Source organism: Candoia aspera, chromosome 5 (assembly GCF_035149785.1).
Source record: "Candoia aspera isolate rCanAsp1 chromosome 5, rCanAsp1.hap2, whole genome shotgun sequence".
Classification (NCBI taxonomy): Eukaryota; Metazoa; Chordata; class Lepidosauria; order Squamata; family Boidae; genus Candoia; species Candoia aspera.
Window position 1 is genome coordinate 50,084,662 of NC_086157.1, and position 16,754 is coordinate 50,101,415.

Here is a 16,754-nt window from a genome sequence, read left to right on the forward strand (position 1 = left end):
TCTAGAAACTCTAAAACACCAAACACTTAAAGTGTACACCCACACATACACTACAAAATATATCTATCTAAAGCCTTCCAAAACACAGACCATGCAAAAATATAAGACCCACAACCATCATCATCCAAAAGAAGCCAAGAAAATTCCCTCTGATAAACACAAACATTTAACAAAATTAAAAGCCATGCAGCACCTGTACATGCCTACATGCAATTCCCACTCAAGCTTTCCAGAAAATGGTCCATATCTAAAAAAACAAAACAAAACCAAAAAACAACATGCATATATCTCACATGTGAACAAAACTCATAGATACATTCCCTCAAAAACAGGCAACAAAATCTACCTTCTGCCCCCTCTCCTCCTGAAAATCCTTAATTTTCTTTATAAACCTAAGCAAGAATGAGGATATCAGGCCATTTTAGATTTCAGATTATTAAATCAGGGATAGATAGTATACTTCCTGTAAATGCCAATAGATTGACAACACTTTTCTTGTTGTCCACCAGGCTTCCTGTTCCATGTGAGTTTTTTATTGTATTTGCTTAGATTGTTTTAATTAAATGAAATATTAAATGAAAAGCATGATACAAAGTAAGGCATCAGTGTCACTTCCATTTCGAAAGATACCTCTGAGCCCCATAGGAATTGTGAGGAAATACAAATGGTGGGTAAAAGCAGGCAAGTGCTTTCTTTTGTGGGGTGGGGGGAATAAGAAAAGAAGATAATCTGGGATGGTGGGAACATCCTAAAGGGTGAAAGACAGTATCAGGGAGCAACCTCCCTAGTTTGTGTTCTGGAAATTAGGTTCTTTGTACTAGCCATGCCCATAATGGCACATTTTGTGAATACATAAGCCCTCCAAAGCTGCCAGTTTGTGACAGTACCTCCAATGTGCTATCAAAATTATAAAATTGGTTCTAAGCCCAGAAATTTTGGCTTATCTCTGATCTAAAACTTCAATAAGTGAGACTTTCCTAAGAATTTTTATCAGTTTGTATAACGATTTTCATTCAGAACAGTATAATCCTGTATCTTCTACAACTAGCCCCCTGTTAAAACCCTGCAGTACTTGATGGTATAGATCTAATTACTATTATATGTTAAAGGGAATGCCCTGCTTATATCTGATGTATTAGCCAAACCTCCAGACTTAAATTTATTGGGAAAATAAGTTGTATAAAATATATTTCTGTACCTCATGTCACAGATTTTTTCCAATACTTTATACTAACATATTTCTGTTTGGTATTTTCTTAGAGTTGCCTTTAAGTTAATGCTTTATCTTGCAATCAGTATTCTTTCATTAGATTTGGTCCCATAATTGTTCAGAACAAGCTGTAGATACCAAAATTATCTCTTTCAGCTTTCTCTTAAGAATCCTGTGATGTATACATTTTACTGTATAGTTGGTGTATATCTTCTGATTACTTAATTTTTGTTTTATTAAGCACATTAGTATTTAAGTTAATTAAGCCTTATAGTAGATTCTTTTTTGGTGCTTTTTGTTTGTTCACACACAGCTATTCAGTAATAATTTCAGCATGACTTCTTTCTCCTATTTATTTTTCCAAGCATGTTTTGTGATTGCTATTGGCATAATTGTCATTGCTCAAATATTTCTTGAGACCATGCTACCCCTATAGGAGTGTGTTAGTGGACAGAAGCTGTAAAACTGATTGATCATTTTAAAAACGTGAAATGTAGTAACGGCAATAAAGAAGCTAACTAATATTTCAAAAAAAGAGATTTTTACAATACAAGTTTAAGATTCACTGTGGTGTATCCCTTGATAGAACTTCATCAGACCTGTTCCTATTCCATCAGGCATGTGAATAGAAGCTTACAAGACATAGAAATTAATGTGAAACCCTAGCTTTAGTTTGACATAGGCTCTGGTAGCATTTCCTACCGTGTTTCCCTGTCACATATTTAGACAACAAATCCCATCACCTCTAGCTGACATTGTCAATTACCATCTTTAGTTTAAAACATCTATAAGTTATGACATTGAGGAAGGCTGCTCTAAAATGTTTATGGACCTTTGTAGCTCTGGTAACTTTACTCCAGACAAAGGGATTTCATTGTTCCTTTTCCTGGATAATATCCCAAACAGCTTGCCTGTGCTTGACACACTCAGACATTTGTAACTGTTGAACTGCTTGATTGTCATAGTTATTACACAAACCAGCAAGTGTTTGTTGTTTGCAATAGTGTAGGTCACATGAAAAGTAACATTGGAATGCATTAAGAATCAATGCTTCTTTTGCAGAAGAGGCAACAGCAAAGGAACTCTAGAGAAAGACAGGCAGCAGGCTGATGCAATACAGCTGTCCCTGCTACTAAGAATCATTATTTTACCAGGCAGCAATGTAAGGATTCATGTTCTATTTCTGAACATTGCAAAAATTCTGTTGCCCTTTCATTAAGACAGAGGTTATCACTATCTTATTCCAAATTTCTCAGACTGTAGGCAGAATTGTCTCTGTCTTCAACGTAGCTGCTGTTTCAGGTCCTCCATATCATCCTACCAGCAACAGACCAAAGTGCTTTTTGGATGGGATGGTCTCCTCTAGTGTAACATCTACAGAGAAAGTGAAGAAATGTGAGATTCAATTGATGTTTTGAATTGAATGTCTTTAAGCACAAAATGTGCCACTGAGGATGACAGGGGTTGTTTCAATCATTCTGGAAGTGTTTCAAGCTTAAAACTGACTTTATAAAGTAAAATTAGACTTTTTCTATGCGTTTCTTGCATACTGCTCCCCAGATGGGGTGGGTTGGTTGTTTGGTTGGTTACGTTCTATCAAATTGGTATTGACTCCTATTGACTATGGTTGCAAATGTTGGAACATGAAAAAACTCGGCAGGAAGAAAAGTGACTCATTCGAGCTGTGGTGTTTGAGAAGGCTCCTGTGCATTCCTTGGTCAGCAAAGGTGACAAACAAGCAAGCACTGGAGCATATAAAACCAGTCATATCGCTGGTGGGCAAAATTGCAAAACTCTGCTTTACTTAGTTTGGCCATGTCATGTGCTCAGACTCACTGGAAAAGGCAGTTATGCTTCAAATGGTCAGTGGTAAAAGGAAACAAGGCTGTCAAAAAACACAGTGGCTAGACACCATCAAAGCTGACATCAGCCAGAGCATAAAACAACTAAAAGAAGCTGTACAAGATCAGAAAATGTGGAGAGAGCTGGTCCATAGAATCGCTGAGAATTGGACACAATTGAACAGATAACATCATCATCACCTATTGACTGAATAGATACTCCAAGATTCTTCAAGACAATATGTCTCTTACCTGGTGCTTCAAGTCTTCCATTGGTGCCGCTGGTTGTCCTCTTCTTCTCTTTCCTTCCACCCTTCCCAGCAGATTTCTCTAGAGAGCTAGGTCTTCACATAATGTGTCCAAAGTATGATAATTTGAACCTGATCATTTGTACCTCAAGTGAATACTCTGGGTTGATTTGTTCAGTGATCAAATCTTGGCTGCCCATGGTATTCTCAGGAGTCTTCCCCAACACCAGCATTCAAAAGTATCAATAATTTTTCTGTCCTTCTTCAAAGTCCAACTTTTTCTTCAATAGAGTGTCACAGGAAAACCATTGACTGCACAGTTCTGATCTTTGTAGGTATAGATAAATCCCAGCATCTGAATATCTTTTCCAAGGCCTTCATTGCTGCTCTGTCAAGTGGTAGATGTGGCATATTTCTTGATTGCTTGTTCCTTTACTGTTGAAAGTCAATCCTAAAAAGGAGACGCTATCCACCACTTCAGTATCTTTATTGTCAGTTCTAAGAGAGGTTGTTGTGCTTGTCGTCATTAGGTTGGTCTTCTTTATACTTAATCTTAGTATAAGATTATGTATCCCCCAGAGGGAATACAAAAAGACAGTTCCATATGATTGGCTTTAGGGGAAAACTGACCCAGTTGCAGGCTGTTAGAAAACTTGAAGTACTATGGCATGAAATGTACTCATATCCTTCTGTTATTGGGATAGAGCTCTGGAACTTTTTTATTTGTTCTGAGCTTGAAACTCAATAGCCACTGTAAAGATTTTTTTAAATTTACTAACACTCTGTTCATTTAGGATACATTGGATCTACCCTTAAGGGAGAGTATGAATAGCATATTTGTCTATCACTTTCTTTTACCTTACATACCCAGGGTGGATGATTTGGTATAATCTAGCATTTATTTATTTGGTCATAAACTCCATTCTCCTTTTCTCCTATAATTCAAAAGAATTAGAATTCACTAAAAGCCTGCAATGAAATAATTAGCCTGTAAAATGTATCATAAGACTTGCTAAAAATCCAGGGGGAAAAAATCCTAGAAATTTTAGTTAGTCATGTAATAAGATCTAGACCTGTAAGGAAAAGGAAAATGAATTTCCTGATAGGAAGTTCCAAAGTTTGGGCACAGCAGTAGGAAAACAATTATATACTGTAGAAAATGAATAATTCTATTGCAAGTGCTGAATACAAAGTAAAATGTTTTTAAGTGTTACAGCAACATTTTGACCTACTCCCAATAGAAGGCTCATGAGATAGATGGATGGATAGATAGATAGTTAGATATATTTTAATATCCTGCCTTTATTATTTTTTTTGTAAATAACTCAAGGCGGCGAACATACCAAATACTCCTTCCTTCCTGCTATTTTCCCCACAACAACAACCCTGTGAGGTGAGTTGGGCTGAGAGAAAGGGACTGGCCCAAGGTTACCCAGCCGGCTTTCATGCCTAAGGCAGGACTAGAACTCTCAGCTTCTAGCCCATACAACCCTTTTTGGTTTAGCACTGACTGAAAATAGCTCTCCTTCATTGTGTTAGGTATACGAAAGAAATCATTATGAACCAAACCTTTTGACTATCCACTGACCTGGGTCCCACTGTGCCTTAATGCATTCTGCTTGTTATGGTTTAGCTTATTGTGTGAATCCAGTCAACTGTGACTTAATAAACCCAGATTAATTAAACTATGGCTTAGCACAATTTATGAATCCAGCCATCAACTTGATGTTCTGTACACTAAAATTAAGTAATTAATTCTGTCATTTAGAGAAAATGATATATTTGGCTTGTAATGGATGCTTGTTCAGTAGCAGAGCACATAATTTGATACATAAAGTATTGATATATAGAAGTGTCAGTTAAAGAATCTCAAGCAAAATTAGTAGATTACCTTAGAAGCTGGAGAACTATTCTTCAGTCAGAAGACAGCTAGAAAAATAAATCAATACTAATAAGTTAATTTCATAAACAGAACAGTCTAATGTTCAAGTATTACTGGACACCTAATTAAGATTAAAGAAATTACTACTGATGGCCCAGTGCTTAACTGTAATCAAGTGCCTATGTACACTGAATACACATACAGTATATTATGAGAATTCTTTCTATATATCAAACTATATTCTTCAGCCTATAGGGTCTTGAATCATGTGAGTGCAGGAATTATATTGTTCCTGATGGCAAATTTGTCTAATCTATTAAGTAATTAATGGTGAGACCAGTAGCACATACCAGGCAGACCTAACCATAACTATGCCAAATTTTTACTGTCTGATAGAACTGATAACATGAGACAACTCAGTTTCTAGTGGTGGGTATCAAACTAAGGACAGAGTTACTGAATTAAAGCAGAGTGGCTGAAAAGCCATTAAAAGCTTGCTTTTCCCCCAGGCACTGGGATAGCGGAGTTGTAACCCCAGGGGCAGTATAGTTGGATAGATGTTGTTGATGGGGCACTGGGTTTTTCTTGTTTGTCTGTTGGATTGCTTTATTGTTCTGTTTTTATTATTGCTGTTAATCTCAAGATACTGTGTCTCACAACATGAATTGCTATATAAATCGTAAATAAATAAATTTGTTATTTATTTATTTGTAGCATTGGCATATACTCCTATTTGTGCAATTCTAGCTGGCTTACAATGTGCATTCTAAAAATAATCAGAAAATAATACTTAATTAAATAAAGTAACTAACATGAAAAACTGTTGCTGACTAATTAAAAACTTTCTGACTGAAAACCTTTTGGAAGAGAACTGCCTCAACCAGTTTTTGAAAGGAGAGGAAGCTGAGGACCAATCAGACTTCACACACGTTAATTCAGAGAGCGGGCTGCCATTGAAAACATCATTCTACAGATCCCAACCTCCCAACCTCTCATGAGGTGGGTACCCAAAGCATGTTTTTCCTTCTATCTCATGTAGGCTGGGCAGATTCTGCCAGGAGAATAGATGGTGTATACTGTGGTAAGTCTATTGACTATAATAAATGTCACTAGACTAGCACCATTAATGTGTTAACTATTCCACTTAAACTTTTCTACATGCTAGTTCTGCAAATAACAGAGATGTATCATTGCATCCTGTTATTTTAAATTTTAAAAAGGAACAGAATACAGAAGATGAGTAATTTCAATGATACTTGGAAAAAGTGTGGATTGCATGAAGAGAGACTTTGAAGAAAACATCACAGAGAAATATGCTGCAGCTGTTTCAGTACAATGAATGCACAGTAGCTTGGTATACATTTTCTATAATAGCTCATTAGCAGAAATGTTTATTTCAAGAATTTTCAAAGTTAGTGAAACTTAGTAATAGTTTCTCTCCTCGGGGTTCATTAACAAATTTTAAAACTAGTATAATTATTAAATATATATTAAAAATTCAAAGATGCTTCTCATTATGATATTTTTGTAATGTCTTTGTCCTTAAGAAAGCTTGTTTGGGAGGAAGCGTTAAATACAAAAGTGTCTTTTACTGATACTTAATATATACTTTGGTGGACCCCTAACTTGCTTAATTCTGTGAAGCCTGGATTGTCTGCTTGAAATATTCTGAGAGCACTGGTATACTTATTTAGGTCATCCAGTCCTATAAAATCCACATAGATCCTGCCGGTTTTGCTAACCCTGTGTCTAGCTAAATTAAAGTTAGTGTCACTGGGGATGGCATTGCTTTTATATATAATGTATTACTAATCTTCAGTGCCAGAAGTATAGGAAATCCCTCGCAAATTACTTTTAAAGTAAGTGGCAGTTTTGTGTGTTCAATTAAAAAAAATTCTACTGTCTTTGGTTTTTCTCTGTTCTTTTTCTCCTATATAGTTGTAGAATCTGTGCATATAGCATTCTTTGCATAATTATTCAGCAAATGCATGTATTCCTAGTATACAAGAACCATTTGCATTCACAGAATGACTAATTCCATTAAACAGTAAAATTTGGAGAGTATACGGGAGGAGATGGGCAGGGATAGATTAGATAGATAGATAAATAAATAAATAAATAAATGCTTTCCTCTGTATTCATGGTACTATTGCAATATTAAAGGCTAATAACTATGTTAGTGGTGTTAATTGAGTGGATCCCTAACACAAAATTGTATCTATTAATCTTAAGTACACTGGTAGACCTCTGTAAGTTTAGCTAGGAAGAAAAGGTAAGATGGTTAACAGAACATTGTGTTTCTTGTTATTACTTTTATGATCTCTGAACTTGTGTTTATTTGATACACTGCGTACTAAGAAATAAAAATTTAATTTTTAAATTTTTAAAAGATTTAAAATTGCAATATTTAAGCTATATTCTATGTTGGGAACACTTAGTATTTATTTTTTGTCATTCTAGAACTATTGATCTGAATTATTCTCTCTAATATCAGGCCTATTCTTCCCAACCAGGGTAACCCAAGGTGATGTGGTGGTGATTGCATTCAGCTAGAATTTTCTGCCATTACCTATTTTTCCTTCAACCTGAGTAAAGAATAGCTTAAACCCAGTATCTGATAGTTAATCTGGGAAGGCTAAACCTTAAAAAAACATTTTTTCCCAGATTAAACTCCAAAAAAAACCCCAGTTGATACCAAAAATATCTCTTTAAATAGTATTTAGTTCTAGTTACTCACTGTTCCTTGAAGTGTCTGTGGCTTTTCTTGTGTCCTAGGACCTGGAAAGTTTCACCCACAACCTGGGGTGGACTTAGATTCTTTTCCAAGGAAAGCCAGCTGCTCTTCTCTAGGAAGATTCAAAAGAACAAAACTCTCTTGCAAACTCTTTCCTCACTATCTAACCTCAAGGGGGTTAATCCTTACTAGAGATTGAAAGGATTAGTCTACCAGTCAGTTGTGGGTGTGATTCTGACCTGATAGCGTTTGTATAGCTAAAGGTTCCCATTACAGTCTCACAGCTAATTCAGATGCTTCCAAAATTCAATTGAAGACTATCATTAGTTTTTAAAACTTCGCTACTTACAGGTTCCAAGGTAATTGATTCAATCCATTTGCAAAGTTACATACACATTGTGTCAAATCTACAAATAGTATAACACCTTGATGCTATGGACCATTTGGTCAGTCCTTTGGTTCTCAGTGTTCAGTATCACTGATACTCTGCATTACATGATGTAAGGAATGTTAAAGCACATACAGTTAAACTGGTATGGCAAATGATCTATTCAACCATTATGTTGAATCAAAATAATTTACCAACACATATTTATTTCAGAAATTTTGCACATTACTGAATTGTTGAATGGTTGTTTCTAACACAACAACTTCGCAAAGAATTATCTAACCATTTTCTCTGGTCAGTCTTATAATTAATTATTGACATATTTATTGGAAAGCTATACCCATATTCTGCACTTTGAGTATGTAATTTCCCTGATAAATCATAAATTTGCTTATTTGTTTATTTATTTATTTATTTATATTTATTTATTTCAAATTTCTATCACCGTCCATGTCTCCCGAAAAGGGGACTTTTTATATAGATATAGATGATAAATTAGTAAGATGTGGGTACTTTACTTTGCTGGTAATTTAATGTGGTAGCTTTTGATCTTCATCGGCTAAATATATAAGAATAGATAAGGATTTTATTTGGAAATTTATTTACGTTTTCTCATTTTCTCCTGTGAGAATCTCATGAGAAATACTCAAGAATGCAGAAATTTGAAGTCCTTTTGCTTTTTGCCTGCAGTCAAAATTGTCATACATCATGTCATACAAAATTGACATGATGAAAAGTGTACTTCTTTGGTAATCTAAATGTAGAATGAAATCAGTGACACTTTAGCAAAAAATTAATAATACCCCAAATTTGTAGCAGATCCTTATTTAATTTCATCTCAACAGATGCTCATTAGTATGTTGTTATTAATTGGTATTCACTCTTAGGTTTTCTTTAAAATGAAGATAATAATTACATTTTAATGACTGCATCTTTCAAGGGGAGGGATGGGAAAGGGTAGAGGAACATAGAACAGTGAGGTATTTGCCGGAACACCAACATTTCTGCATACTGTAGAAAAATGTCTCTTTAAGAGAGACAATTTCCTGACAAGAACTTAAATTATTTTAGAAGAATTTGTCCTAAATTGTCTGCTTGATGGATGTGCAGAATCAGATGATAATGTGAGTCACCATTCTTTCTAATCAAATTACCAAAGACTTCTTGTAGAAGTAAGTCTCTCTCTCTAGCCGTTGATTAATGAAGTGGTGCCTCTGTTTTGTATTAGAATTAATTGAAGTAATACAAATAAGTTATCTCTCTAGCCTGCAGAAATTATCTTCTTTACAAAACAGTGTAATAGACTTGGCAAACTACCTTTCTCCCTATCTCTTTTATAGTTCATAGCATGAAATAAAAGGAAAAGAATTGGGGGCAGGGAGAGAGGGAATGAACTGTTGTAGGGACTGTTACCAGTTTAATATATAGAATGAATACTGTACGTGTTATGTAAATAATATATGCAAGTGTGCCCTGACAAATCCATAAACTGGTTAGTTACTTTGTTCATGTATATTAGTGAGATGATTTGCATATCTTCCTCAATTGTTGTATGCATATTTCAAAATTTGTAGTAAAAATCACACTGAGCCTGCAAAATATGATGTATGAATATAAATATTGAGGAGAAAAAAGGGACAGAACATGTGAAAAATAGCGAATGCCATACGTTTTGCCGGCAAGGCAGAGTAGCCAGGCCTAATAAAAAATACTCTAGCTACCAGAGTATTGTTCAGCTTTCAGTATGAGACTGTTGTTCTTTTTCTCTTTATCTCTGAAGAATGTCATTGGTAGCTGGATCCATTTATTTGTTTGTATATTCATATAAGCTCATAAATATATATGATTTTTGTACATTATATATGCTCATGTGCCAGTTTCATAAATAATTATATATTAATATCACAGTAGAAGTGCAGAAACATTTATATCACTTTTCTCTGTTATGTCAATTTCTTAAGACTAATTTATAAATTTTGCCTGGGGATGAGTCTATTGAAAACTGAGACTTACTTTTCATTGATAGGATTGCTGTTGAAAACCCTAAGGAACAATATGAAAGTAGAAGCAATAAAATAATCAGTATAAACCAGGAAATTACAGAATAACATTTCATATAAAACATTTTTGCTCATCTCCAGAGCAGTATTAGTGATATGCATGAGTGAATGTGTGTACAAGTGGAAATCTACAGTCTTAGCATCCTAACAAAACCAAACTCTTCCCTGAGACTCTGTGTTCATGCGTGTGTGAAAAACATCTACCATTTTAACTTAGTCATCATTGCATCTTCTGAGTTACTGCTAAAAGAGATTAGGTTGGTAGGAATGCCGGCTAAGACACTATTGAATTCCCAGAGGAGACGTTGGAAAGCTTTTCTTTTGCTTAGTTTTAGGTAGATAGTAAAAGCATTTTACTCCATTCAACTGATAATACTTTTTAATATGATATGAAAGGTTAGCAACTTCATTTTAAAACAGTTCCAGTTTTAATCTGTTTTATATTGTTTATATTGTTTTAATAGTTTAAAGGGCAGAAAAAAAATGGGAATATTTGTAATTGGTTCTGTTCTCCATTGGTTCTCTCCATTGGTTGCCAGTTGTCTTCTGGGAACAGAATGGCCCATGTTTGATACAACTTTAAGGATTTAATCGACTGTTATGGACCTCCAATTCTTGACTTTTTTCTCAGATTTCTGTAATAGAAGCAGTGACATTTCAGAAAGACACTTGAAGATAATTAAGCAACAATCTCTTGCACTTCTGTTTTCTAGTTAATAATGTGATGTTTCATCCATAGTCCTTTACCATAGGTCATTTTAGAATGACAGGAGAGATTGGTATGTCAGAGTCATACATAAAACACTAATCCAAGGAATGGAAATGCCTCTTAGTTCTGCTATTTCTGTTAACTTCTAACATAAAAATTAATCCATATTTGGTGCTGAAGCTAAATTTTTTTAGTTGACCTGTCATTAATGCAAGCAACAGGTTTATTTCAGATTGGTTTAGGGTAGCCTTTAAAGCAATACTGAAGGAAGAAATTAAGCCAAAGAATCAAAGGAAATGGAACAGGGAAAGAAAAATAAAAGTACTCTTCAGTTTCTGATTCCATGAAAGCTAAATAAAAATACATGTGAAGATAACTATCTGATGAAAATTCTGTTAAAATCTGTTATTCATAAACTTACCTATATAAAATATATCAGTACAAAAATTTTTAAAGATAGTTTTCCTCAGCAAGATTCTGTTCCTTCCTTGCACACTCACATACACACATACATGTCTAAATCTTGCTTAATTGTCTTTGACATTTAAAATCTCTACAGCTTTTTGTTTTCTATTTATTACTAATTGCAAAATATGCTAGGTAACAATAGGGCAGGAGGTGTTGGTATAATTAAAAATATATGTGTGTGCATAACTTTTTTTTAAAAAAATCTTATCCATTTAAGAAGTGACTTTCAATTAGCCTCTCTGCTAATATCAGGTCACTCTACTCCATAGCTGATGCTTTATTCCTTCATTTGGGTTGTCAGTCGCTTGCTTCAGTTGGCTGGCAAAGGTGGTTGTATATCCATTACGAGCAACATAGCACTTTGCATTTCTGAATTGACAAGCAGCTATATTGACCTAGCGCTTATTATGGGTCAACAGCTGTGTTAACCAACGGAAGGACTGAGGGGCAATTAAAATGAATTGGCAAAAATATATCTTCCTAATTTACTCCAATTTGTTATTTATGCTAACATTGTATGGCTTCTATGGTGACACTAAACAGAATGGACCCAATAATGGCAATTAACATAAAAATATAATGGCTAATCAAATTGACAGCAACTGTTTCTCATCATCTCGACACACAATACATTATCAAAACAAACTATTATGAAGGAGGTAATTTCAGTGTTCTATTCAACCTGCTGCCTGTGTGCAGTCAGGGAGATGTGTACCAGCAATTACTGCTGAATCCCAAAAACTAAACAAATAACTTAATCGCTGTCGTCCTCTTTTTTCCCCTTCTTCAGGAAGCAGTAATCACGATTTACTAAAAATAAGTGGTGTATAATAATATAATGATGATGCATTTCATAGAATAGCTAATAAGGAATAAAATAAGCTTGTGTGCTATGTCAAATACATTTATGTGAAGTATGGGTTAAAGTATAATATTAAGATTTTTAAAATGCAATTTCCTGATTGAGGCTTTTTAATATATAGAATTTTTAACATTGATTTTGTTAATAGAGCATGCAGTTTTTATGCAGAATTTTGACTAGTTAAAATAAGAGAAATTTTCAGTATGACAAAACACCCTATTTTTACTGACTGATTAAATGTCCTTGATATAAATATAGAGCGGTAAGTGAAATTCCAGTATTTAGTATTCTTGGCAAAGGGCTCCAAAACCTGGACTTGAAACTGTGTAAGTAATGATATTCCACATTTTTATCAGGCTTTCTATTCCACTGCCAACCTTTTTCATCTGCCTAGCATAACTCTGCTATTCTGTGTTGTTCCAACCATGTCAACTTCCATAAATGCATATCCTCCTTTTACTCCAAGTTGCTCTGTACCAAATCTCATTCATTTAGCTCTATTTACTCTCAGAGATACTCTAGCAAATAAAATATGTTGAGAAATATAAGGTGACCAAGGATATCCAATTATTTCAATGGCAATCTGTTGATTTGAATTCAGGTTTAATACTCTATCCATTATAGAGTACTAGCTCTGAATCAGGCAGGTGACCAAGTATTTCCTCTCTCATGTTTAAATGTCATTTTAATTGAACATCTATCCAAAATCTTGCATTTATTGTTCTCACTGTGCTTTTTATATCTAGTTACTTTACCTTTTGTAGCTAATTGGCCGGAACACTAATGAGGAGCACTCAGTGCTGCAACATTTTATTGTAGGCTCCATTGCTAGCATAAGTTAATGGCATAAGTAATTTCCTACATTATCTATCTGTTTTCTATTCCATTGTAATCCCATTTTATAGGGAAACAGGGAATTGGTCACTGAGCCATAAGCAATACAAGGTCTAAAAGAAAAATAATGCAAGGTGGCACTCTATCAATTAGTGTCCAGCCTCACTTTGGATAAGATGGCTGAATATAATGCTGACAGAATGCCAAAGAATTTCACATGATACCCTAGTTACTTGATTCTTTTCAGTCTGGCTTCAGTACTGATTTAAAAGCTGAAGCTATCCTGGTTTGTCAGTCCAGAATCTCTGACCATTCAGTTTCAGTGGATACTTTATGAGGGAAGGGGTAAACACTTTTCTTTATCCCACTTTTGTCCTTCCAGGCATACTATATACACTACTTTGTCACTAATTCCATCCTGTTTTCCTTTTTTCTAAACGTAGTAGTTTCAAGTACTGTATTCATTCTTTGGAGAAAATTGTTCTAATACCTTAATAATTTTGATTGTCCTCTACTGCTCCATATTTCTGTAGCTCTTCAGTATCATGTTTAAGTACAGAATTGTGAATATTCCAGTATCCCAAGAGTGGTGCATTATATATTTATATAAAGGTATTGCGAGGTATTACAATATTTCATTTATGATATGAAGTAAAGCATGTGAGAATAAATGAAATACTTAGTGAGTGGTTTAGCACTGGACAAGAAATAAGAAGGATGTGTGAGAGTCAATTTGCTGCAGTTTTCTGGGCTAGAAGCTTGGAAACGAGTTCTAGTCCTTCCTTAGACTGGCAGGGTGACTTTGGGCCAGTCACTCTCAGCCCAACCCAGTTCATAGGGTTGCTATTGTGGGGCAAATAGGAGGTGGAAACATTATGTATCTTGAATTATACAAAATAAAGGCAGGATATAAAGCTAATAATAATCTACTTGGGGAATGCTTGTAGTGACATTAGAGGTGTGTTGGTTGGGGACATGAATGAACATGCACCACTTTTTATGCTGTTGTGCTGTCTTGTTGACTGATCTGCAGCAAAGGTTAGACATCTGGTTTAATCCAACAAAGAATACAGTTCTAAAAATTAATATATCAAAGGCTAAGGTAGTTGTGTTTGACATGAAAAGTGAACAATTGTAAGTTATACGTATTGAATAAGTAGATGAATTTGTGCATTTTGGTAGAGAGGCTACTAAAAATGGGAAAATTTATAAAGAAATGTTAAGATGTGTAATTGTGAGTAGAAAGGTAGTGGGTAATATGTAGTCCTTTGTGAGGAAGGATTTGTAAAAAAAAAAAAAAAACCAAAAATGGCTGCCTGTAAGAGTATACTTCTGCCTACTTTGTTATATGAAAGTAAAAGTGGACTGTGTCAGGAGAAACATAAAAGTTGAGTGCACGGAAAAGGGTTGTTTAAGAAGTATGTGTGATAAAACAAGAAGAATTAGGTTCACAAGTGAATTACTGCTGAATGAATGTGGACTGAATACAAAAGTGAGTGATTATTTAAAAAGAAGTATTTTAAGGTGGTTTGATCTCACAGAATTTAATGTGGATCAAATCACCATCTATGAAGGAAGAGTTAGTCAAGAAAAAGAGGACAACTGAGAAAGTTGTGGTTGGATGTATTTAAGGAGTTCCTCAAAATGACAGAAGTGAAAGTTTTAAGGAACAAAGGAATGTGTTTGAGTTGGTTATGGACATGGTGAAGGTAAGGATGGTTTGCAAGGATAGAAAGGTATGGTATAGCAACTGGTATAAACTAGATATAGCTACATTTTTTTCCTTTTTTTTCTTATCTGTTGTCTTCAATTTCCTTTTGTTACTATTTCTTATTCCTATTCTGGGCTTTGCCTAATATTGTTCACTTGAACTGGAATAACACAATGGTATGTATGTAGTTCATTTATGATCCTTTCCATACAGTTCCTGATCCTTGACAGATCATATTGTTTTTATCTTTCTGTTCACCAACCAGTTTCTGGTCAAGAAATAAAACCAATCCTCTCATCCCATGACTGAAATATATTTATTGAAAGAAATATAAATTCAGGTAATATGTTCATACATGATGTACATGGCACAGCAGTAATGTAGATTGTAATTAATTAATACAATATAAATCTAATCTTTCATAGAATTCATGTTTGCAAGCACCTGTTTCTATTACTATGAAGCCTAGTATCATATATTGAATTTCTGATCTTGCTTTCTACTTCCTTGATAATGCAGGCCCTTGAGATTCTAAAGACTTTCAGTCTATTAGAAAAAATAAGCCTGTTCCCCTATAGTCAGATAGGAGAAGACTACATTTCATGACTACATTTCTTCAAGCCTACCATGTGGCAGTAAATTTTACTGTTATTGTTCTTATAATATTTTTGCATAATCCTTTTTTCTAACAGTATACTCAAGTCTATTGGAAGTCTTGGATCTTCTAAAGATATAAATTAATTCCACATTGCATTATTTGCTGTCCGAGGGATGCTTAATTGAGGAATAATTATTGGGTAACCAATAATTACTCCTGTAACCAACTCATTTAAAGCATGTTTATCTGCACATCACTTTCAGTCCAAACTAGTTATAGCTCAAAGAGGAGAATAAACTAACTGTTCCCATTGAGCTGATAAACAAAAAGCCATTGCATTAAAAAAAAAAAGATATGAAGAAGAAAGGGGAAAAATCCTTTCGATTAAACAATAAGTTACAAGCTGTGATAAGTTATATTCTCTTGGGAAACACAGTTTTGCTTTATAAACTAAGATGCAAAATAATCTAGTTTGTGCTTGCAATTAATAGACTTGTTAAAAAACGCATGTGCTGATTTTGAAGTTCTTTTTTAAATATCTTCATCTTCAACAGTAAGAAAGCGTGCTGTTCAGTTTCTACCAATGAAAAGTTTCTGAGAGTAATAGCTTTATTCTACAGATAACTCTATCAACCTAAGTAACTTTTCCTCCTCATTATCTACATTCTGTAGGTTCAGACAAAAACCACTGACTCACAGGATAATGTTGAGATATATTTAGTCCTGATAGTAAATTTTTATTTTGAATCTAACTTAGAGTGCTCTGTGGTAAACCAATGAATAAAATTCTCTAAAGGCTCTCTGGGATGTCACAAAGTCATAAGTGCAGAGTTATTTCACATACATAGTTTCCAAAGCATTTATTGTGTAAGAAATACATAGCGTATATTAAGCATACTTTTAACATGAAACTGTATGTTGGAGTTTGATTTCCTGGTACAATATTATGTATAGTTTCTAAAGTCATTGTTGGATGCATGTATTGACTAAGTCATGTAGTCAGATGCTTCATTTATATCTGCATAATGTCTCTGAACAATTGTACAGTCTCATGATGTAAAACAAGTCTATTAAATCCTGTATTGTATTTAATACTACATAAGCCCAAAAGGTTTCCACACTGTTTTTTTTAGGAGGATTGGGGTTTTATAGAACTTTGTTTACTATACCGTAACATTTAACTAAATTGCTTCCCAAGGCGGCTGATAA

The 16,754-nt window shown here is 34.3% G+C and overlaps 2 protein-coding genes across 2 annotated transcripts in view; both read left to right on the forward strand.

The window, feature by feature from the left end:
• PDK3 (pyruvate dehydrogenase kinase 3) overlaps positions 1 to 16,754 on the forward strand; it is a 674,093-nt gene that overhangs the window by 264,773 nt on the left and 392,566 nt on the right. The gene's annotated exons all lie outside the window — the stretch shown is intronic.
• The window catches only part of POLA1 (DNA polymerase alpha 1, catalytic subunit), a 251,317-nt gene that overhangs the window by 162,044 nt on the left and 72,519 nt on the right, over positions 1 to 16,754 (forward strand). The gene's annotated exons all lie outside the window — the stretch shown is intronic.